Source organism: Otolemur garnettii, unplaced genomic scaffold, assembly GCF_000181295.1.
Source record: "Otolemur garnettii isolate 467f Iridium unplaced genomic scaffold, OtoGar3 scaffold00007, whole genome shotgun sequence".
Classification (NCBI taxonomy): Eukaryota; Metazoa; Chordata; class Mammalia; order Primates; family Galagidae; genus Otolemur; species Otolemur garnettii.
The window spans coordinates 32,570,842-32,595,605 of NW_003852402.1; the positions used below are offsets into that span (position 1 = coordinate 32,570,842).

The following is a 24,764-nucleotide window of genomic DNA, read 5'->3' on the forward strand; positions in this document are numbered from 1 at the left end:
TAATTTAAAAATGAAATATAAATAATTATATGCAGGTTTTAAAATATTCTGATTTTGTAAAGTGCCTAGAATGAAGTACCCTAATTTGGCAGAAATTTTACAAATATTTATGAATCCTAATAAAAATTCTCTTCTTTTTCTGAAAATGCTAAACTTTAGGAAAGAAATTTATTAACAATAAATTTTAGGGCTTAGACTATTAAGACCAGTTACAATGGACTTAATACTAGTAGGCATTATATCTATTAGAATCTTATTTTCCATTCACATTTTTATAATTTCTGAGATGATCTATGGTTTAGTATGACCCAATATAACATTTTTGGCATAGAATCTTGACTTTCTGCCGTTATCTACTGAATAACAATACAACTTTGTGTTGTACTGAATGCAACACATATGTGCACTATTCTTTTGTATTCTATATTTCTATGTCTTTTTATGCAAAGATTCTTGAAAAGGGAGATTAGAAATGCTGATTTATTCTCTTAAGTAAGCCTGAACTCCTTTTTCCGTTCCATTTATAAGAAATCATAATAGAATGAGAAACAGCAACAAGAGAATATTATGTCAGTAAAAAGTCTAAACATAGGAAAGTATTGTAAGATGAAGTGGTTTATTATTCCTAGCATTAAAAAATACAATTGTTCTGCATAGATCCTCATTATTTGACTTTTGTCTGATTCAAAATAAGCAAATATCCTTTCCCATTGAGTAGATTGTCTATTTGCTTTGGTTGTTGTCTCCTTGGCTGTACAGAAACTTTTCAATTAGTTTATAAGAAAAGATCCAACAACCCCATACATTAATGGGGAAGAGACATGAATAGAATCGTCTCTAAAGCTGATAGACGAATGGCTACTAAGCACATGAAAAAATGCTCATCATCCCTTATTATCAGAGAAATGCAAATTAAAACCACCCTGAGATATTATCTAACCCCAGTGAGAATGGCCTATATCACAAAATCTCAAAACTGCGTATATTGGTGTGGATGTGGAGAGAAAAGAACGCTCTTGAACGTTTATTTAAGCCAATAAAAACGTTAAATAACATACTGCATAATTCATCATTTCTCTAGTACTGTCCCAACAAGAAATTGCCATTGTTTGTTCTTTCTCTCTCGTATAAAATATGTAATAGTAGGATGATGTGATTTTTAGAGTATTAGTTTTGTTCTAGATTAATTGCTTTTTCTCCTTTTTTAATAAGAAACAGAAGACATATTATAGAATTAAGATACTCAAGGGTATGTTTTATTGATCTACTAATATATGATTTGGGAGGTGAAGACACTTAGCCTTTAGGGTTGTAACTTACAATGTACCCTAGGCATGAATAAATGGAATAATAAAATGTACCCAGGAGTGTCTTTGTGTCATGTTAAAAATAATAAAACAGATGAACTATTATATTCTGAATTCAAATAAAAGGTTAGGAATGCAAACATTCAGTACTCTGATTTGAATTTAACTGAAACTTTAAAAAGCCTAATAATATGGTTACCACACATAAAATTTTATTCTATATTATATATTTTCTTACATTCATTTCCTAAAAATCATCTAAAGGACTTGAAAAAAATGTTAAAAACAAAAGTGTTGGTTACCTTTGAAGTGCAAAGGCAAACCTCTCACCTTTCAGTGTAGAAGTTTCTTCCAAGAACATTCTAACATCTTCAATTTCCAAAAGAGTGTTTATTTTATGATTTCTTATGTCATTTAACTCCTTGGTCTTTTTCTCAACTCTGGGTTAATTCATTTTCATTTAATGTACTTTAAAATATATTTTGTATTTTCAGCATGCTAGGAACTGGCCCCAGGAACTTGGCTTAGTACTGAGGAACCAAAGATGAGTACAAAACATTCCCCAGATTAAATATTCACGGTCTAGAAGTGAAATGGACATGTAAATAATTTCATACAAAGACAAAAGTGTCATAATTCAGGGTTCTGTCTGCTTCTGCCTTGGGATAGAAAGGTAGGCTCTATAAAGAACATATTTAAAAGAAAAAAAGTCAAAGTATTTGAGGGGAGTCAAGCAACAGCAAGAAAATAGATGAGGCTGCTCCCATCATCGGAGGAGGGGTGGTGTGTGACCTGGCTGGGGCTTCAGATTTCTCCCTGAAGGCAATAGAAGAGGGCTGAATACTTTCACTGTTGTTTTATTTTTTATTATTATTTTTTTTTATCAAGAGAATCATAAGAGCAGATTTATCATTTGGAAAGATCCCTCTAGGAGCCGTAAGGAAGATTGATTGTCCTGGAGTGAAGTAATTACAAAGTTTAAGTGAGAGATATTGGGGCCTAAAGAGAGTGAGAAGGAAATAAAGAAGTGAATTTGAAAGGACAGTCTGAGTTTAAGCTCTCGCTTTTCACAGGGCACTCCAGTAGAAAGCAAGCCTGGGTGACTAGTAAGATGTAGGCTATTGAGAGTGAAGGAGAAGAAACATTAGAGGACTTTTGTAATACTTAGTTTTCTTTATTTGAAGCAATAACCTAAATTAATATTAGTTATTAGCAATGGGTTATGAGCACCTTTTGTAATTTTATTAATCTTGCAGGACTCAGTGTAAGTTTTGTTTCCCATAGGAAATTTTTTCAGTCTCCTGGTCTAAAACCCCAATGGCTCTGAAACCTATGCATGATTTTGTGACATCATTTGTGAAGAGAATATTTACTACTCTCTTTTGCTCCTACACTGATCTTTTAAATCCGTCAATAACTTCCTTTGTTAGTAGTCATCTATACTTATTCATTTTTTTTTTCCAAAGGAGATTCAACTTAGTAGAGTAACAGAGACACTCAGTATGTGACAACTTCATGCATCTGGAAGGTCATTAAAGCTCATGAGATACCATGATTTTGCATATAACGTGCAATTTACAGCTATAACAACATGCTTACATTTCTTCTTACACACACATCACGTTGACTCACTCCTTAATATTTTATAAATGTCATTTTTCAAGCTGAACATTTCTATTTATCAGTCTAATTGTAGTGCAAGTATCGCTTCACTTTGTAGAGGAATTCCTCTCCACTCAGCGTCTGAATGAAATGCTTTGTTTTCTTATTACATAATGTATCTTCTTTTTTTCTTTTTTTTAATCATTGGGGATTCATTGAAGGTACTCAGAACCAGGTTACATTGATTGCCTTTGTCAGATAAGGACACTAATGTGTCTTTATTCTAACATTTAGAACACTAGATTATTCCCCTTCCCTTTCAACTATGAGCTGTACCTCATTCACAGTGAAGTAAATGAGACCCCCGTCTCTAAAAATAGCCAGGTGTTGAAGTGGCCTCTGTAGTTCTGGCTACTTGAGATGCTGAGGCAAGAGAATCAATTTAGCTTAAGAGTTTGAGGTTGCTGTGAACCATGAAAGCATAGCCCTCTACTGAGGGTGAAAAGTGAGACTCTTGTCTCAAAAAAAAAAAAAAAAAAAAAAAAAAAAGAGAGAGAGAGAAAAGAAAATAAAAAGAAAATGCGAGATTTAGCATAGAGATATTAAAAATGAAAATTATGAAAGAAAGTTCAGAAAATAGCCAAAATGAGATTAGAAGTGCCAACATATGGCTGAGACAATTTCTAGACACAGATAATGTGTGAGAGGCATTTGTTTGAATTTACAGGTGGTATTGAACATAGTTTCCCATAATAGATAGAAGTCATAAATTATCAGGTTGAAGAATCAAATATTATTCTAACACAAAGATAATGGAAACACATTTAAACATGTTATAATAAAAGTACAAACAGAGGAAGTCAGAGAGAAATGGCATACATTTACAAAGATAGGAGGATTTTAATAATGACCTGCTTCTCCTGTGAAAAAGAGTCTATAATATATAGTGTTATCTTTAAATATCTGAAGGAAAAAGACTATCAATGTGGAACTCTGTACCCAGAAGAGAGGGGAGTGGGGAGAAGACCTTTTCCTATATTGGTTTACTGCTGAGTGGGAGGAAGTTAAGTAAGAACACGTAACACTCTTCCCAGCTAAACTCAATGAAACAGACATTTACTCAGATTAATTTATTTTGTGTGCCAAGGACTAGAAGTAAATATTGAGGAGAAGGGGAGAGAAGTAAAGAAGTGGGTGAAGGCAATATATAAATATATTTCGCCCCCCCCAAAAAAACTAAAATAAATCCTGGCTATCACTGACAACAAGATGAATTTGTATCTCAACTGAAACAAACCAAACAAAAAACAGTCCCCCCCCAAAGGAAGTTGAACATAGAGCAGTGGGGAGAAAATAAATTGGAACATGTGGGCTCCAAAATGAGAACAAAGGCGGCAATGACATAACCATATTAATAGAGGAGATTTATAAACAGTGTGTCACTTTAGTACTAAGCAATATGAAAGATTTGGGTCTTTTGGTTCTTTAGTTCTTGGAATGTGCTGTATTGGGGGAGATACTGAATTAGCTGTAACTAGTTGAATTCTGTATGCAAATTACCTTTAGGAATAAATACCAAAATCATAGAAAGAGAATATATGTCCTAAATTAATACAGGTAAGATGAAAATAGTTATTTCAATTACTTTTTCAATAATGAGTCCTTTTTTCAATAGAATAGATTAAAAATAAAGAAGGAATGAAACCATAGTATATTATAAACAAAATGTAGTACATATATGTGTGTATTGATGTATTTATATATCTAAATTCAGTAGTAATAACTAGAACTTAAGCCCACTATTAATAGACTTTTAATTTTTAATCTCAAATGTACAGAGACAGAGCTCACTGAATAATAGATTGTGGATTCAATTAAGATAGAAAAATAATTAGTCATCTTATAAACCTGTGTTAAAGTTTTCTTCTTCCGAATCACATGCCCTGATGTGGGAATTCTAGAATTTAGGCTTAGTACGCACACATCATTTCCTTAAGTGTTACCTGTTCTCTTTGTATAAATCTTTGCCCTCAGGCTCTTCACAATGTTTGGTATAATGCAACATTCTAATATTGCCAATCTAGTTAAGTGTAAAGTAATACCACAACAACAAGATGTTGTTTTCTTTAGATATTTTCAGATTAGTGGCGAGATTGGGACTCATATCTCACACTTGTTAGCTAGACAGGCATTTTTTTTTTCTGTGAATAGTAATTACTATTTAGCCAAGTTTTTGTATTCCTTTTTAGTGTGGATATGTATAATTTTGTTGTAGACATTACATGTAATATTCTAGAAAAATTAAAACATTGCAAATATTTTCCTTACTTGCCACATGAACTTTATCTTCAACAGAACACTACCCCTCAATTTTACCCCGCAAATTCCAATAGCCTTTATGTTACAATTTTTGATTCTTATTTCTCATTTAATTAGTTACTCCAAAAATAGATTTATAAAAATGTACTTTGACTTCATTTTTTTAAGTAACTTAGTAGTGCTTCTTTTAACACCTTTAAGTCTGTCAGCTGTAGGATTTCTGTAGACGTTGTGCATCATGATAAAGAAGTTCATTTGCATTCCTAAATTGCCAAGAAGTTAATTTTTTAATGAATAATTTTTTAAATTGTCCAAAATGCATCTATTATTTGGATCATGTCGTTTTTATTCATTGATCTGGTAATGGAACATTGTATCCATTTATTTTCAAATATTAAATCATCTTTGCATTTCTGGATTATTGCTGGATCTAATAACCTAAATGCATTCACAGTTTTGCATTATAGTAAAGAGGTACATTGTTCTGCAGGTTTTATCAGTTATAATGGCATTGTCTGATTTTGGCATCTCAGCAATCATGGCATCAGAAAAGAAATTGAGTAGTCCTTATTCTTTAATTTTCTGAGAAATTCTGTAGTACTGCTATAATTTCTTCCTCAAATGTTTGATACAATTTGCCAGCAAAATTTTCTTGTCTTGCAATTGTCTTAAGAAGACGCTTAACTATAATTTAATTCATTTTAAAGATAGTGGAATATTGAGAATGACTAGTGTTGGGGGGTGTATGTGTATGAGAGAGATTTGGGGGTGTATGTGTATGAGAGAGATTTGTTCTTTTTCAAGGCATTCAAGTTCTTCCTACTCTGAGTTGTTGAATTATCCACAGTACTTCTTATTACCTTTTAATACTTTTATTATACAATTATTAGCAATATGTTTTATAATAATATCCTTCTTTCCTTAGTGATGTTGATATTTCCTTCAACCCCCTCTTTTGGTTAATCTAGAAAAGGTTTATCAGTATTACCAAATTAATTACCATTTTTAATCATGTTTATTTTATTTATTGCTTTCTTCTTCAAACCTTATTTTTATTATTTCATTTCTTTTGTTGTGCTGGGTTTCATTTGCTCATTACTGTCTATTTTTTTTTAAAATATTATTCTTTTCTTTCTTTTCCTACCTGGCCCCTAGTCACTTACTTTCTTTTCATTATTAGTAGTTTAAAAAAAAAAATTCTGTGCAATTATATTTAAAGGGTATTTCTGGCAGAGCTGGATTTTGTTTGTTATTCTTCTTGACTTATTCCAATCTATCCATCTATCTTTTGAATTGGTAGTCTATTCCATTTATATTTAATGTAATTATTCATACTGTTTGAATTTAATTTGCATGTTTATTATTAGGCTTCTGTTTGTTCCCTGTGTGGTTGTTGCTGGTAGTGATGTTTATGGTATTGGTATCATTGCTCTCTTGTCTTTTCATGGAATATTTGGTATATTTATGTATCTACATAATACATTTTTGTTTTCAACTATATATCTTCATAAATTTGATTGGAATTGATCTAGTAATTATATAAACACCATTTTTCATAATCTACATAGAATTAGTGTTTTATTACTACACCTGAAATGCAGATACCTATCACCATATAGGCCCCCTTATTTACACCCACCCTCCTTTGTAGAATGCTTATCCTATATATTGTATCACATAATTTGAAAATCCACTTAGAGAATTTTATAATTTTTGCTTTTAACATTCATACATATTTTAAAGTACTTATGGGACAGAATACAGTCTATTAATCCAGTTATTTACCATTTCAATTGCTCCTTTATCATTTCCAGAGTTAGAGAGAGAGATTACTCTCACACTTTAGATGACAGAGTCATTTTCCCCAGTTTCTATAATAAGATAGTAGGATCTTTTTCTCAGTGTTTTAGGTGCCTGTGAGTCCGTGGATGCCACCATGTTTTCTTTCATTGCCCACCACCACCATGGGAACACAACTTCAGGACTGGGACTGCCCTGGGGGCAGATCTGAGAGAATAATAGAGAAAGCTGAAAAAATGAGAATCTCCTCACATAGTTTCCATGCAGTGGTTTCCAAAGAGAATTTTCTTTGACTTTTGCTATTCTGTGCCTCATCGGGTTTCGGACTGGTCTAGAGTCTATGCCAGAGATGGAGAAAACAGCAAAAGTGAAAACTCATCCACTGTGGAGTCTTCCTTCAGTTTTGAATCTCCTGCCCAGTCTGCCAGTTAATAAATTATTTTTTATTCTCTAGATTGCTGTTTATATAGTCATCCTAGGGATTTAATTTTATTCAGTGGAAGACATAGAGTGAGATGTGTCTAATCTTACCTGCCAATTCTGGGAGCTCTACCATATATTTTAAGATAATAACTAACTTTCACTCCTATTGTTTTGAGATTTTATCCTGTAGAAGGTAAGCATTGAAGGTGGGATGCTGTTGAAGGAGCAATAATATTAATACATGTTAGAGGTCATGATAGTGCAATGAACATGAGGAGTGGAGGTTGGATTCTGGATCTATCTTGAGGGTAAATCATTAATATTTCCAAAAATATTAATAATTTACATGAAGAAAAGCTTTAAAAAGCTTTAAAAAGTGTGATAAGCTTCACCTTTTGTTCTGATGATGGTAGCAAACCAACAAATACAAACTAAAAAAATGAAAAGATAAAAAAAAAAGCCCTGAAAGATGTGTACAAATTAAGACAAAGTATGATGAATCTATGTGGTGGATTCTATTAATAGATACACAGGTATTTCTGAGGATGACAGAAGGGAGAAATTTCATCACTATCTAGTCTTTTACCATTTTGGACCCACATGTATATATTACTTACTTGAAAAGTAAACCATTTTAAAAATGATGTCAAAGTCTTATCGTCTCAAAATTTATTCAACAGATATTCATTAAAAACTTGCTATGCTTAAGCTTTTGTTTAGACATAGAGGCATATAAAGTTAAATAAGATATCTTTAATATAACATTCAATTCCTTTCATTAAAGTTTTGTTATGAGCAAAGTCTGTACTATATTATAAAATAAATAAAACTATTTAACTTTATGCACATTAAAAGAGGTTTCAAATTGGCGTCAATTGATAAGTGTCCATAAGCGTCTAATTCTAGTTTTATTTATAATTAATCTTGCTTTTCATTTACTTGCAATCTTCTCCATTTTATTTTTTTCATAATTTTACACATTTATTATAATAGCAATGAAAAATTAAAGGAAATTCACTGTAACCCAACTATCCTAACAGACCTTTTTCATATATTAAACTGTGTTAGTCTTCTTTCATTTCTTGACCATAATAATGAATAATTTTCCTTTTCACTGTGATGGTCCTGACACAATAGTTCTACATTATATCAAACGGATTTTCAATTAGCTATTGTCATTACAATCTTAATTATAAAAGCTCATTAAGTTGGTATGCCATAATTCACCATTTCCCCTACTCAGATTTTAGATCATTTATTACATTTGCTGTTAAAATTAAGGTTAAAATGAACATCTCAATGCACAAAACTGTATTTTCAGTTGATACAATTCTTCACTATTAATTATCAGAATTAAATTATCAGGTGAAGATAAGTGGATATTTGTAGTTCCTGATAATTCTTCAAATGCTGCTTTTCAACATTATCTTCCTGGCAATAATTATGTTAGCATGATACAATTATTTGTGATTTCATTTGAATAATAGATTTCCACTTATTTTGTTACAATTGAGAAATTTGGCAGTCTCTCCCCTATCTGAGTCTACCTGAGGCAAGTTATAATTGTTCTTAAATACTTCTGTATACAATCTCTTCACCCACAGTCATCTTTGACCAAATAATGGAGAATGGGAAGTGTATAGGTATTGTTAAACATCATAGTTAAACACAATTTTTTACAAAGCATTGTCAAAACAAATGAAAGGGTGTGAGGTGAATTTGGCCTAGATTTAAAACTACAGGAGCTGTTTCCTTCCAGGCCAGAGATATGTCTGGAAGGAAACAAGCATGAAGTTCTTGGGCATGAAGTATTGTACTTGAAGTAAAGGTTCTTTACTGCTGTGTATTAGAAAGGGTTTTAGAAGGCATCTTCCTGGAATATGAACATTCTACTCCACGCTATAAAGTTGTTACACAAGGGCAACCAACCACATGCATCCAGGCTTTTATTTGTTTGTGAAATTAGAGTAAGAACTTAAAGAAACAAGTCCAAGAAATCAGAAGGTTATGTTAATTGAATCAAAGAACTTCTTTTACCAGTTAATTACACACACACACACACACACACACACACAAACATACACACACAGCCCTATCATACATAAATATGAAACCAAACAAAATCACTTAAAAAACAAAAGAACTTGTCAGAACAAATCTAGATAGTCTGTAGTGGAAGGAAAATATTCATACATGGAAATAAACACCTCCAAAAAAAAAGTGAAAAGTAAATAAACAAAATACAGACTCACAGGGAATGTGAGTCTGTATTTACCACAGTGAGAGTGAGTCACAGACTCACAGAGAGAGTGAGTCTATATTACCACCAGAAAGGCGTGATTATGTGAGTTCTGCCATAATCATATGCATATTAAATATCAGATATTTCAATTCATTTAAAAATATCTTAAAATTGCTAATTGATATCACTACCAATGTTAGTTAAAATGCAATTCTGAGAATCCAGGTTAGTTTCTGAATATTTACCCCATAATTCATTGTATGCTGTATACATGTATTTTTTACAGGTAGCAGTCTTATATTCCTGCAACAATTTAATAACCATATGTTTTTTTCTCTTATGTGTAAATGAATTTTATTTGAGACTATTATCTTAGAAAAACTTCTAGACTATAATCATGACCAACAATATATTTTTTTCTGTGCCACGTCATTAGGCTCATACTTGCCTTGAAAGTAGATTTAGAAGTGTTGATAATTTATTTAGTGATTGTTAAGCATTTATTGAGCATCTGCTTTGTACCAAGAGTCTGCTACATAATTAGTATGCAACAAAGAATAGAATAGACCGCGTGACTAAACTCCTAAGGACAAGAGAAAATCATTAAGGTGAGTTCAACATTCAGCCCACCTTGTATTTTTCTTTGGATCATTTGTTCATCATTGCCCATGAGCAGAGCTTGCTTGCCAGACACAGTGAGAGGATGATCAGGCAAGGAGCAGAGCTGTTGGCAAAGGAATAGGGCTTGAGAAATACAAGTGAAAGCCTAAGGCTCTGGAACTAGCCAAGAACACAAGTGCTATAATTTCCAAAAAAGAATCTCAGAGAAACAAGCTTTAAACATGGTTTTCCCCTTCAGAGTTGCAAAATTCCTGAGTTGCACAGGAGAGGTCAAGAACCCACATAGACATAGTTTCTGATTTTATCTTCTTTATACTTCATCTGACGTGCTTTTACTCTCTATAACTATTTATGTAACTCAGGAATAAATTATCTTTGCATTTTATATTTGAAATAATTCATTAGTGAATTTAATAAATCCGGCTAATATTGATTTTGACTACAGATAATCCATGAGTGAAAATGCTCACAGCAAGTATGTGATAAATCTCCAGTGGAGATAATACAGATTGGAGTTTTGAAAACAAACAAAACAAAACTGGTTTACTTATAAAGCATACCCTTAACTGGCTGAGATCAATCCAACGAACTTAAATATTCCATAGCTGGCCACTTTTAGTGAACCAGTGTACTTTCCACCTGCAGTGGCAAAGTGTGGAAAGAGAAGGGTCCCCAGCTGGTTAAAGATGCTAAATTGATACTAAATTTTTTTTCATTAAAAAAAGAAATAACAGAAAGCAAACAAGAAGTTATGCAGAATGTAGCTAGAAAGCAGAGTAGAGAATTTGACCATCTCCCAATGATGAAGATACAAAATTTTGAGTTCTGGAACCTGCAAGGAGGATGACGCTTAGTAAACACGTCAGCCTCCTAACTGGGATAACTGGTAGGCTATTCATGAGAAGTGGAAATGAACCAGATATACCAATGAGCTTTTCCAACACTGAAACTTACCCTCAAACTACCTCATCCCCTCAACGGATGGAGAAGACCTGCTGTACTTGAGCTAACTACCTAAGGTTGGGGTGAATTTTCTCTTGAGGAATAGAACATCACATAGAATGTTCGAATTGTTCATACAGAATATCTGGCATTACATGCGCAAGTATCTCTCAGTCCTTTCTGTGCTAATGTATGATAAGATTCCAGGGATTAGCTATTCTATCTATCTAGAATTTTTTTTAACTGCTTCAATAAACATGAAGAGGCAGAATATGAACACATCATTCTCAGCTCCAGGTTCACATTTATGTGTCCGTCTTCCAAATAATGTGAATATTTATCAGTTACCTTATAGGAATTTAGAATAAACCCAAAGAAAAAAGGATGAAGACACATTGCAAGAGAATAAAATGCAATTTTATCAACATCGATAAAGTTGATTTAAAGGTTCAAACAACAAAACATGAAAGTTCAAAAGAGAAGAGGAGAGGGGGAAATTAAGTTCTGGCTCGGCGTCTATGGCTCAACCGGCTAAGGCACCAGCCACGTCCACCTAAGGTGGCGGGTTCGAATCCCCAGCCCTGACCCGCCAAACAACAATGACAGCTGCAACCAAAAAATAGCCGGGCGTTGTGGCGGGCGCCTGTGGTCCCAGCTACTTGGGAGGCAGAGGCAGGAGACTTGCTTGAGCCCAGGAGTTGGAGGTTGCTGTGAGCTGAGATGCCATGGCACTCTACCCAGGGGGATAGCTTGAGGCTCTGTCTCAAAAAAAAAAAAAAAAAAAGTTCTAATCCTAATTTTGAAAAAAATCCTAATTTTTCTATAATGCTGTTTTAACTGCTTGTTGGGAAATATGGTTACTGTAACTGAGGTCTGATTTTAGTGACTCTTTGTCAAATGCCTTATCCCAATGAATGAACCCCAGTTTAAATGTTATCCACACTTTCTGCCAGAACTCAAAGTAAATATGTAGCTGTGTGAGGTGACAAGTACTTAGGTCTAAAAATATCTCATAAGTTTCTTGGCAGCTAGGGCAACCCTGACAAGTAAAATTCTGAGGGATACAAATAATTGTAAATGTCTTCTCTTGGAACTGAGTCAAATATGGCTTGTTCCAAGAATGTCTAGAGTCTGATTCTCATTATTAAGCATAGAACTGGAAAGCATCAGTGTCTTTTTCTACAGTTAATATTTCTCCCTAAGTCGTGAACTCAGTGATTAAATACTATACATTTTATAAATTATCTTGATGTGGAAGTGTTTTTAATAAATGTCATCCATAATACAAAAATGATGGTTATTCATCAGGAGAATTGAAAGCATTTTTAAACAGTAGATTTGGGGTAAGTTATTTTCCTTGTTAATAATGTCTCTGAAGAAGTGAATACATAAATTGTTGTTTGTCAACTGCAGGGGTGAACCACTCAGTATTGTAGTCCACATTTACATAGCAAATGCTAAATAGATTGCTCTATATTAAAATGTTTTCAGGAGGAAAATGGGTGGGCATAATTGATATGACTAGAATTTAAATTTAATTGAAATTTGAAAATAAAATTAATCACTGAAGCGTCTTTTAGCTATTTCTCTAGGAAATACCAATTTTTAAAATTGACAATAAAAGTAAGAAATCAAGTAATTTGAGTACAACTGTGATTTCCCTTTAGAAATTCCCTTATAGTACATATATAAGGGTCGGCCACAACCTTATATATGTAATATAATGCCCCTAAACATTTTTCTTTAAACTGTGAATGTATCACATTATCTTGAATATCTTGTGTATGAATTTTATTTGTATGCCTGGAATATTTTTGTTAATTTTTTAAAAGAAAACATAAACACATGAAAGTATGATGCATCAATATTGGAATATTTTTCCAGTTATCTTATCTGTATTTACTCAGCAATGTTTACAGACAGTACAAAGCGAAAGGAAATGTACCTGTTAACAATTGTTTGAATAATCACAAACCAAATGAAAGGAAGCCATTGATGGGTTTGATGGGATAAATGTACCACATAATTAAATCAATTAGCAGGAGCCTCCTTTAGGGAAATCATATTTGGGCCTTTTGGTCTCAAATCCCCTTCCTGCCCCTACACACACACACACACACACACACACACACACAGATATGCTTGTACATACGAAAACAGGGAGAGAGAGAAAGAGAGAGAGAGAGAAGAGATAAGACTCTATAACTGTGCGTTTGACACAAGAGATGGGACTTTATTTTTTCTCAACTTAGTCTTTTATATTTAGGAATCTTTAATCACATTTGGGTAGGCTCTTCTCAATGTGTGTGAAGGTACAATCAATGGGAACCTGTCTAATATTTCTGACAAATTAAAAAGAAACAGTAGAGAGAGAATTTAATTTTATGCAACTGCATTGTTTGATAATGTTTAGCAAAAATGTGAAAAGTGCAATTTTTCAGAAGTTGGTTCCCTTTTCTCTCAGCCCCAGGTTTGATTTTCTTCTTTGAAATAAAGAACTGTCTCGAAGTTAAGGGGGGGGGGGGAATGTAGTATATTTAGCTCTTTTAGCAACACCCAATCAATTAAACTAAATTCTTTCTTGACAGAAGGCTAAAGTAAGGTGAAAAGCAAGCAAAACTATAAAGATGATTATATTTCAAATTATAGCTCACTTCTGGATCTCTGGACAGAATCTCTTCATTTCAAGTTTATTAAGAGCATTGATGTGTTCTTAAGTGTTTGTATCCTTGTATTTCTGAACCCCTCTATGCAGTTTTCCTGAAGAAATTCCCCTTGAAATTCAAATAGCAGGTGACTTGTGGGGTTACAAATTTTGAAAATCTGCAGTCCTCACTTCATTCTGGCAAATAATTCTGCTTTTAGTTTAGAACTAGTAATAGGAAAATTCAGCAAGAGGTAGGTTAGGGAAGGTTGAAAAAAATGCCAGTGCTTCTAAACTTCTGTTTGAGGTCACCTTTATATAGATTAATTGTTTGGTATAAAAAGAATAGCCAAAGAGTAGGCATTTACTTATATGTAAGCACATGCACAGGAAAAATATTTGAAGTCTAAGAAAAAAATGCTTTCTGATGTTTTTTGGTTTAACTTCTGTATTTTTTAACATCAAGAATTTACTGAAGGAGGCTTCATAAAATTTGAGAAAAAGGTTAATAGAATGTTGAAGTCTCATTAAGTCATTGGTGGAGACATATGTGAAAATGGACAGAGTGATGAGACATTGTATCTTATATGTATATCAGGGAGGCAGCCCCTGTGGCTCAAAGCAGTAGGGCACTGGCCCCATATGCTGGAGGTGGTGGGTTCAAATCCAGCCCTGGCCAAAAAACTGCAAAAAAAATAATCCACACTAGGTTTGTTTTAGGCCTTGACATAATATATTTCTGAATTTTTGATATTGTAAACAATAAAATCCAGTACCTAATGGGCTTACCTTGTTTAGATTTTTTTAAGCAGTAAACGTAGAGGAAAATATGTAATAAAAATTTGTTTTGCCAAGCCAGTTTTCCAAAATGTTTAGTAAAAAGGAAAACAGTTTTATAATAGAAAATGCTCAAAAATTAAAAGTGGACACTTGATAAGAGAGGAGAAAATATTTTTTCCATTTCTCTATTTTTTTATTGATAGATCAACATATATGCACAATAAAAATAGTTTTAGTTAAACATCTACATTTTACAGGTTCGTTTCTAAAAGATGTTTCTAATAAGATATAAGGTTAGGTTGTTGGGTCCATGTTGCAAATGACTTTTTCTTGGAAGTGCTTAGCTGATTTATGTGTTTATTTGCCCTCATGTCTTCCAGCTTTCTGCTTTCTGGAACCTACGAAGTTTCTCTAAAGTTGAAATAGTAATACTTCAAATCCTTTGAAGGTAGAAACCATTAGCTAAGAGGGACCAGGCAGAAAAGATCCCAGGTCCTTGATAGACACAAGATACCAACCTATTCTAGACTTCTTATCTCAACTTCATCTGAATAATAATAATATTCCTTAATAATAATTATTATTCATCATTGATTTTTTGCATTATTTACATTTAGACCTCATCAAACAAAAGCAGTCATCATGATGAAGAAAACATAATGTGTAATACGTTCTGCTTGCAACAACTTTTCTTTGGTCATTTCAATCAATTTGGTAGTTTTCACTGGCTATTTCCTATAAACCATAAATGGCAAATAAGTGGCTTACTGTTAAGTCACACTTCATTTATTCATCAAACATTTATTGAGGCTGATATCCTATTAAGTACTGGAACCATACGATGTTATAAAACCCAACAAAACCTCTCCCTTCTATCATCCTACAATCCTATTATACCTGGTAATATATTATCAGTAAGTACAGAAACAAATGTAAAAGGTTACCTTGAACATTTGCAAGGAGAGACAGAGAGAGAGAGACAGAGAGAGAGAGAGATGCTGTCCTACCAGATCCTTGTTGCTGTGGGTTGAATGTAGCTCCAATATTCATATGTTATCAAATGGAATGGTATCAGGAGGATTTATTTCAGCATGAATGGGATTAGGGCCCCTATGAAGGAGGTTTCATGCAGTGTTAAGCTCTCTTGCCTTTCCTATTTTTAACTCTGTGAAGACATGACATTCTTCCCTGCTGGAGAATGCAGGAATAAGCTACCAACCTTGAGGCAGCAGCTAACTCTGACTGGACTCACAGCACTAGTTTGCCAATGTGTGGTATTCTACAGTGTTGTATGAATATGCAATGATTCATTTATTCATTCAGTTACTGGTGGACACTTAAGTTCATTGCATTTACCGGTTATTATAAACAGTAATATCTTATGTAACATATGTAGTGCATATTTAGAGAGTATGCCTGCAGGTGGAGTTATAGGAAATGCATATGTTAATATAAATTTTAACCAACTCTCCAAAAGTTACCAAAGTTGTATTAATTCACGTTCCTTCACATAGTTATACAAACTTCAGTTGCTCCACAGTAAAGAAAAACACGCTATTGTCTATTGTAAAATTAAGTGAATTCCATCGGTAAGGCTGTATCTATTTGTAGGACTGTATCTATTTTTAAGGTGGTATCTCAGTGTGGGGAGTTTTTCCAAGAATGAATAAAATTTATAAACTTTTCATAGATGTATTGGCTATTTGGATATATGCTTTAGTAGTATATTTATTTTATTTTTTTGACTATTTTACTACAAGTTTTTTTTTTTTTTTTTCTTGCACACTTTTAAGATATTCCTTTCTGTATTTTTGGTCCATGTCCTTTGTGGTGAATGTATGTTGCGAATATCTTTATTATCATTACTTACTCTTCGCTTTCTTCCCATCTTCTGATCAACAGAACCTCATAATTCTGAATGTAGTGAAATTTATTAATTTATTTATACATTTATCCTTTTAAAAATAAAATGTAAATAATGTATTATTATTTTTACTTAGGAAAATTTCTAGTGCTATTTATTTTTTATCTTCGCTAGATATTCAGTAAATTGCACAGTGATAAGTGTAATTTAGTGTAGTTTCAGTGGTTGCACTTGTCTTGATTTTCAGTAGATTTATAGACCTGTGCAATCATCAGCATAATCAAGATTGAAAACAATTCTATTGTGTCAAAAACCGAGTCTTCACTTCCACTCTAAGGAACCATATTTGCTTTCTGTCTTACCACATTTGCCTTTCCTAGGGATATTACATAGATATAAAGAAAGGCATTTAGAAAATTGAATGATCATATTTTCATTTAAAGTAAATGAAATGACCATATTTACTATTGATGAAGGGAAATATATTTTTTTAAATCTGTCTGAAACATTATTTGGTTTTGTTATTTTAAAAATTTTTTATTAAATCATAAATACATAGATCATGTATACATTCATGCATTTATGGGGTACAATGTGCTGATTTCAGTGATTAGGGCACTGGCCCCATATACTGAGGGTGGAGGGTTTAAACTCGACCCCGGCCAAACTGGGACATTATTTGGTTTTTGAAGCTACTCTGATTTTATCCTCAAGGTATGTTCTACCTGGTTTTCTCTTCTATTGCCACAAAGTTCTTTATTCTCTTTGTTTCCATGAATTATATTAATCTTCTCTGAGCTTTGCATACTCTGAAGACATGTTAGCACTCTTTTCCTAGATGGTTAAATGCACAAACTCTCCCATTTGTAACTTGGATAAATTGTTTAAACTCTCTGTGCTGCAAATTTTTCATCTCTAAAATGGGCATTAGGATAATACCTACTGTACAGCATTGTCAGGATTGAATGAGCTATTACAGGAAAGTTGCATAAAGCAGTATCTGGTAAATAAATGTGCTCTAACAAATATTAGCTCGTTCCCTTATGATCATCTTGAGTTATATTTTGAAGATGGGATCCACTCAATTGACTTGCTCAATTAAACAAAACTGCCTTATAAAACATACTAATTCATTCCTGAAAGACTCCTATGACATAGTTTATCATCTAAACAAGGATTATGCACTTAATAACTACACTTGACAACAAGTGAAAATAGGAGATATGTTCACCCTATTTTTAGGTGAACCTGGTGTAAACCCATCACTCCATAGATATTGACTTTTAATTAATGTATTTACAAATATTTACTCCGTTTTAGTTTCTGTTCTCAGGTTTGTATTATGACGTTCACTTCCCAACTTTCAAAACATTCTTCTAAATCCTCAAAATGTTAGTTCTTCTTTTTTTAAGATATTAAGGGGGTACAAATATTTTTATTACATGGATCCCTTTTAAAATGCTTAAGTTAGGGTTTTTAGTGTGCCATCAATTGAATAGTATTTCCTGTACCTGAAAGGTACGTTTTTCCCCCTCCAATCCCCACTTCTCTCCCTTCTTTTTTTCCTATGAGCTTTACATCTCTTTGTGCCTGTGGGTGCCCACTGATTAGCTCCCAATTATTACAAAATACACGTGGTGGTTTTTTCTCCATTCCTTGGACACTTCATTTAGGATAATGGTCTCCAATTCCATCCAAGTTGCTGAAAAAGACATTATTTTGTTCCTATTTATGATGGAATAGTACTCCATGGTGTGAATATGCCTCATCTCCTTAGTTCACTTATTAAGTAAAGTGGTTTGAGGTGGATTCCACATCTTTGTGACAGCAAATAATGCTGCAGAGAACGTTCAAGGGTATAATGGTATTAAAAACTCTAAATTTGATAATATATCTCCAATCTTAAAATTATTCAGTAATTTGTCTTTGTTCAAACACTTGACCATGACCCCAGGCCTGGTATACAGTAGAGTTCATCATCAGTATTATCACAAGCCACTTTCTCTCATCACCTTCATCATCATCACTTCCAATGTACCAAGACTTATAATGAACATTTTATGTGCAAGTCTCCTTCAAATCCTCATCAAATCTCACGTGGTATTTTTATAATGCTCACGTATGGCATGGAGAATACAAGGCTTAGATAGGTTTGAAATTTGCCTAATCTGACACAACTTGTGAAATGTGTTGTTAGATTTCAAAGCCTAATTTTAGCTTCACAGCTCAGCTCTTATAAGTTTTGTTGATTCACCCATAAATTTATTTATTAAAAGAAAAACACACAAATAAGTGAAGAAATGCTCCTCCCTCTCTCCCTTCTGCTTCATTTTCACCTAATTTACTGTCACCCCTGACTCCTTCACTGCACACAGCGCCTTCTTTCTGATCTTTCTTTTCTTTTCACCACAGTGATCTGGAGAATGTGTGTGGGTTCTATGCAAAGACTGTTTTATACAGGTACAATGGACTTGAATATCCATGGATTATGTGTGTCTGGGAGGGTCCTGATACCGATCTTGAGGGGCCACTGTTCCAGAGAATACTGGGAGGTGGGGAGGCAGGTCAGTGTAACTATTTTGCTAATCATGCGTATTTAAGTTAGGCTCCTGCCCTCACAGACACTAAGACAAGGGTGCTATCTTCCTTGATGTTTACATTCTAAAGTGATGGTTCTCCTGCTGCAGAGAAAGGCATTTCTGGGTTGTAATATAGGCAAGGGGCAGAGAGAAGCTTTACATGTCAAAGGGGTCCAGAAAGAATTCAATGACAAGTGTTCTAATGTAAATGCTCTGAGAGAAAGGAGGTTAGGAAATTAGAATCAGAAACAGTGTAAAGTTTGATCAAGTAAAAAGAAATGGCCAAGGTGCTGACGACTTAGTTAGAAAATTTGAACACTCAGTAATACAGCATAAATTTCTTAACATGTAATAAACAAAAACTGTTATATGACCTGTATTTATATAATTTCAGTAAACTGTTGAATAATGTACACATAATATTTAGACATTTAAACTATTCAAACTAGTTATTCTGAGTATGGGTTTGCATTTTTATAATTCATGAATAATCAAATGACATTACAGGTTGTCCCAAAGTCACCAATTTTTTTGCCATACGTAGGGAAAATGAGACATTTTCACTACCTGTACCTTTGTTTATAAAATATACATTACAAAAAAAAAAGAAAGAAAAAAAATATTCTCTATGTGTTGGCCACCTATTTGTAAAAAATTTTAATGATTGTGTCATAATGGTGCTTATAAATAGAGTTTAATGTTTTCCTTGTATATCTTAGTTCTGCATTTACTAAGGCTTTGGAGAAATTACTGATGACTTTGAAGTACATTATAAATAGAATTACTCACTATAAGCATGGTCGCTAGATAGAGCCAAAATAATATTTTTTATTGTCCATTTACTGAAATACTTGCATATTTTGCATAATGTTTATTGTTGTTAAAATTATTGTGGTTCTAAAGGGAATATATCTGACCTAATTGCATTTCTGTCATTTCAAATAAGGTCAATTTAGTAGCTATATTTATTTTCCCTGAAGTGTTATTATATAAAGTATTGGTAGTATTTCAAAGTATTTTTGCTTTCATTTATTACACATTTGGAATCCTCTGAGTCGCCTAATACGTACAGTAGCAGTTAGTTTAACTAAAGTGATCATAGTGTACATTTCCTAAGTTGGATGGCTATGTTTTTTCCTCTCAGCCTTCCACCCATCTCTCCAAAATTCAGATGCCCAACCATTACCATTTTGCATGTTTATGAAGCTTAATCCCAGACCCGAATTTCATTAACTGTAGTCTTCTGTGAGTGTCCACAGTAATGAGTTCATTGGGCTGAAGTTTTGCAAAGATATTGGGGGGGACAGGGAGGGATACACATCATCTACATTTGAAAAGACCGCGTTTACAAACCAGTACTCCTTAATGCAATTTTTCCCCTTGACTAACTGGAAGTTTATTTTCATGCATTCTAAGTAGAAGTGGAATGGGAAACTAAGATTTTTTTTTTCATTTAGGTTTAATACAGACTCACCCAGAAAACACAACCCTGATTTTGCGTGGGAAAGACTATCTCTGCAGGACCTAAAACGTGAGTCGATTTGTGTTATGGAATTCTACCGCGCTATATAATTGACCTGCTAGTATGACATTGCATGTGTTAAGATAAATTATGAGATCGTCTCCGTGAAGCGTGATTATGAACTGTAGAGAAAGAGAAAGTGGAATTTATATGTCTGCTTATTGTTTGGTTTAAGAATTCTGGTAACAAATAGATGCCTACTTTGAAGACGGTGACACATTTATGTTCGCACTGATATTTAATTTAAAGCACATTGTTTTGTGTGGTTTTGATATTCCAATTTACAGGCTGGCCATAAAGGGGCAATTTAAAATAGCGTGCACTTTTAAATTGCACACAAACTTTATGGCCACTGTCTTTATGGTTGAGGAGGCCTGTAAATGAGATTCCTGGCAAATAAGCATTTTCTTTGTTATTGTTTACCATTTAAAAATTCTTCCCTGTTGCCAGTATCTTTACATACTTCGAACATATATTTAGCGTAGCCGTTTTTCTTTTGTTTTTGTTTTTTTTTTTTTCTTTTTCCAAATGGAACACGTTATTATTAGTTGAAGATGAAAGCTCAAGGCACCTGTCTTTGCTCCGTCGTAGATCTGTCTTTCAGCTACTTAGTAAGGGTCGGCCTCTCTTCTCCCCGCTTGGCCTCTGATAAGTTGTCTTTGATAACCCGCTGTTTTGTGCTTGAACCTTGCCATGGCTGCAACTCTGGGATATCAGAACTGTCAAAAAGAAAAGTCAAAGCGAGAGAGGCAAAGCCTGGGAAAGTTAGAGGAAACCCGAGGCCTGATAATTGAAGGATGCATCTTCGACTGGCAGATCATTTTCACTTTATCCCATTCACTGTCACAATACCTGAAATAATAAGGGCATTTACCCCCCAATCATGGACAATGGGGGCTGTTTGTTTTGTGAGAATCTGCCAAGGCGACCTGCCATGTGGCTTTATCTTAGCAAGTAAAGGAGAAATGAGCTTGCCTGGCTGCAGATAAGGGACAGAGCAGGCATCCTATTCAGATGTACCTGTCACTAATTTATTTGGCGGGTTTGTGATTCATACATACTGTTTGGTGTGCAATGGAGCATTAAATTGGTTTCCTCTGGGAGCAGGTCACATTCAGGGGTCGGCAGACCCGTGTTGTTGGATGATGCATGCTTGATTCATAAAACCTTGTGCTACTGAAAGTTTTATCTATCAGAAGCCTGGTAACGTGAACATATGTTAGATAATCCCATGGAACATGTGAACAATAAAGGGATTTACAAAAAAACTAGACTGTCGCTTAATATGCAAGTGTTTGTAACAAAAAATAAAACAACCCTTTTCCTATCAGCACAGCATCTTATTCTGATAATTAAGTAGTTACAGGTATGTTTCCATTTAATTGCCTAGATCTTGATGAATGCATTTTCATGACCCCTTTATTCATTCTAACAAAGGAATGTGTACCTAACATCATTAATTTATACTGACAAATGCAGAGCTTTGAAACAAGCTGCCCTGCAAACAAAGGTTTATAAAACAAATGATTTCTCCAATTTAGAATACGGTTTTCTATGGTGGAAATTTCACTTTATTACTCCGTATATTTTTTTAAGGAAAACAGCATACCTTGTAAAATGTGATAGAGACTGGTTTAAACTTGAAAGAACATAAAAGAAAAAGGTTATTTTTGTCTATCTAGATGGTGCTGAGAGGCATTGGATTTTTATTTTTTGGTTGTGTGATACTTCAGCAAGTAAAAAAAAAAAAAAAAAAAAAACTTTCTTCCTTTTATGATTTCCAAGCTGGGGTGTGTAAAACTAAAACCGAATATCTTTCCTTGGGTTTTAAGTGTGCTTCATTTTGTGCAAATTAAGCCAATAAATGGCAAAGTGGTAGTTAAGTGAAAGCAATCAGCGAGATCTGTCTAAAGGATTTTTAGTGTGCCACGACAGCAGTCTTTACTGTGGTTAAATGAGTGACATAAACTGATATGTTTTCTCTATTTTTTAAATTTAAAATTGTTCACTATATAGTATATTGCAGTGCAGAAACAAATGTGATCATTTCATGAAGTGGCAAAAGAAAAACACATATAAAATGATGACTTTACCCTGCATTTACAAGGTATAATTCTTTTAATACTGTCCTAGTTGTGAAAATGTGGAATATCCAACATAAACCAGAATTTTCTTATTGATGAATTGTAGCACAATTAGGGCATTACTGTGGGGAACCTATTAGATCTTTCATGCATAATTCACCATATTTAAATGAGATATTTTTGTACATCTCCCAATCCTTAAATTAGACTGTGACCTTAAAACCTTGTAAGGTCTCTTCATAAATAGCAGCATGAATCAATATTTTTAATATTATTTTAGTACTTCAAAATGGTCTGCTAAGCATTTCTCTGAAAGAAAAAAAAACACAAAGAAAGAAAACTACTAATTCATGAAATTAGGGGGGAAAGTATCATTATACCATCTATAAATTATGCATAATTAGGTATATTTCTGACTAGTTCTTCTCATACTAAAATTTTGTTTTCTACACAGAATGAAAAATGCCTGAATTTTGATTTTTTCATATCTTTATAAATACCTATTGTATACCTTACTAGGTTTCATGGGGGGGGGGTTGTATTTTTCATTTTCTTTCTTTTTTGGTGGGAAAACTATTTAAAAGCACAAACTAAATTCATATTATTTTTAGAGCAATCCACCCAAAGAACCGTTTTGTTAGCAACATCTAAAAAAATTAACATTTTGCAGCTTAGAGTATAGTGATGTTTTTAAAGTTTCTTTCTTTCGTGAATTTTCTTATGTTATACAAAGATGCACACACACGGATTATCCATAAAGTTCATGTACAATATCGAATTGCACACTATTTTCAATTGCACATGAACTTTATGGCTATCCCGTACGTGCACACACACATACATCTATATGTGTATGTGTAGATACGTATATGACCAGCTCCCCATTTCTCAGGCTCTACCTAAATATCCTAAAGACATCTTTGGAAAGGTCTTCTTTATTCCAATCTAGCCATGTACACTTAAAATCTTTTTTGCCCTCATAGCACTTGCCATAATTATAAAGCATTTAAACATATATAATTATGTATTGTTGAGTTTTGTATCTCTTTCACAACACTTAAGTATCATATCCCGTGCCTAGCACATTCCATTGAATATAGGTTCAGTAACTGAATGACTGAATGAACATCAAATAATTTGGAAAATAAGAATATCAGAAATATAGTGTATATGTTAAACACAGAGAACCAAACGTTATATAATCAATGGTTCATTTATAAAATATTTACTGAACTACTTTGCACTTAAATAGAAAATTTAGCAAGCTTCACACCTTACTAGTTTCTTACCTGTACAACTCATGCTATGAAAACTTATTAGACATTAAGAGCCATAGGCAGAGGACAAAAAGTGCTATAATGTCCTCAGTCATCAAAGATTCTTGGCTGATATTCCTGTAACATAGAGCGATAGACAGGAGAAAAGTATAAGACCGATTGATAAAAACATTGCAAATTGATTGAACTAAAGTTTTGTAAGACATGGGAGACTTCAGAAATGAAGACCCAAAGAAATGGGGAAAACTGTTTTATGCTTGGCTTTGATGAAGAGTAGACTCTCTCAAAAAATGTAAATGGATAAAATAGGTATGATCAGATATCAATAAAATGAGGGCTAACTTAGCAAGATTTTTGGCCTCTGTGAGGTACCCTCTTTCTCTACCAGATAATGGGTATAGTATGTATCACATGAGGATCTTCAAAGAAGAGAGGACAGAAGGTGAGAGAGACCATTCCATATATATATTTCAGTTTCCATCAGCTTAAAATACTTAAAATGGTAAAATCCCTTACTTGGGGGTCATACAGTGTGCATCCCATCACATGGAATGCATAACTAGTGTTATCTACTAGCCATCAATAAATTTTCTGTGACTACCTCTTTAAATAGTAAATAAAAACACAAATATCCATGATTATTAGAAAATACATGTGCACAGAAGCAAGTAAAACTTAGTGTAGATCCACCACGGTAGAGGGGGGAGGAAGGAATATGAAAAAACCTACCTAATGGGTATAATGAACACTATCTGGCT

At 33.4% G+C, this 24,764-nt stretch overlaps 1 protein-coding gene across 1 annotated transcript in view; it reads left to right on the top strand.

The window, feature by feature from the left end:
* Nucleotides 1-24,764, top strand: part of MGAT4C (MGAT4 family member C) — a 719,505-nt gene that overhangs the window by 365,368 nt on the left and 329,373 nt on the right. The window contains exon 3 of the mRNA XM_003783377.3: nucleotides 20,592-20,654. The gene's annotated coding sequence lies outside the window, so the exon portion shown is untranslated. The remainder of the gene's footprint in view (nucleotides 1-20,591; nucleotides 20,655-24,764) is intronic.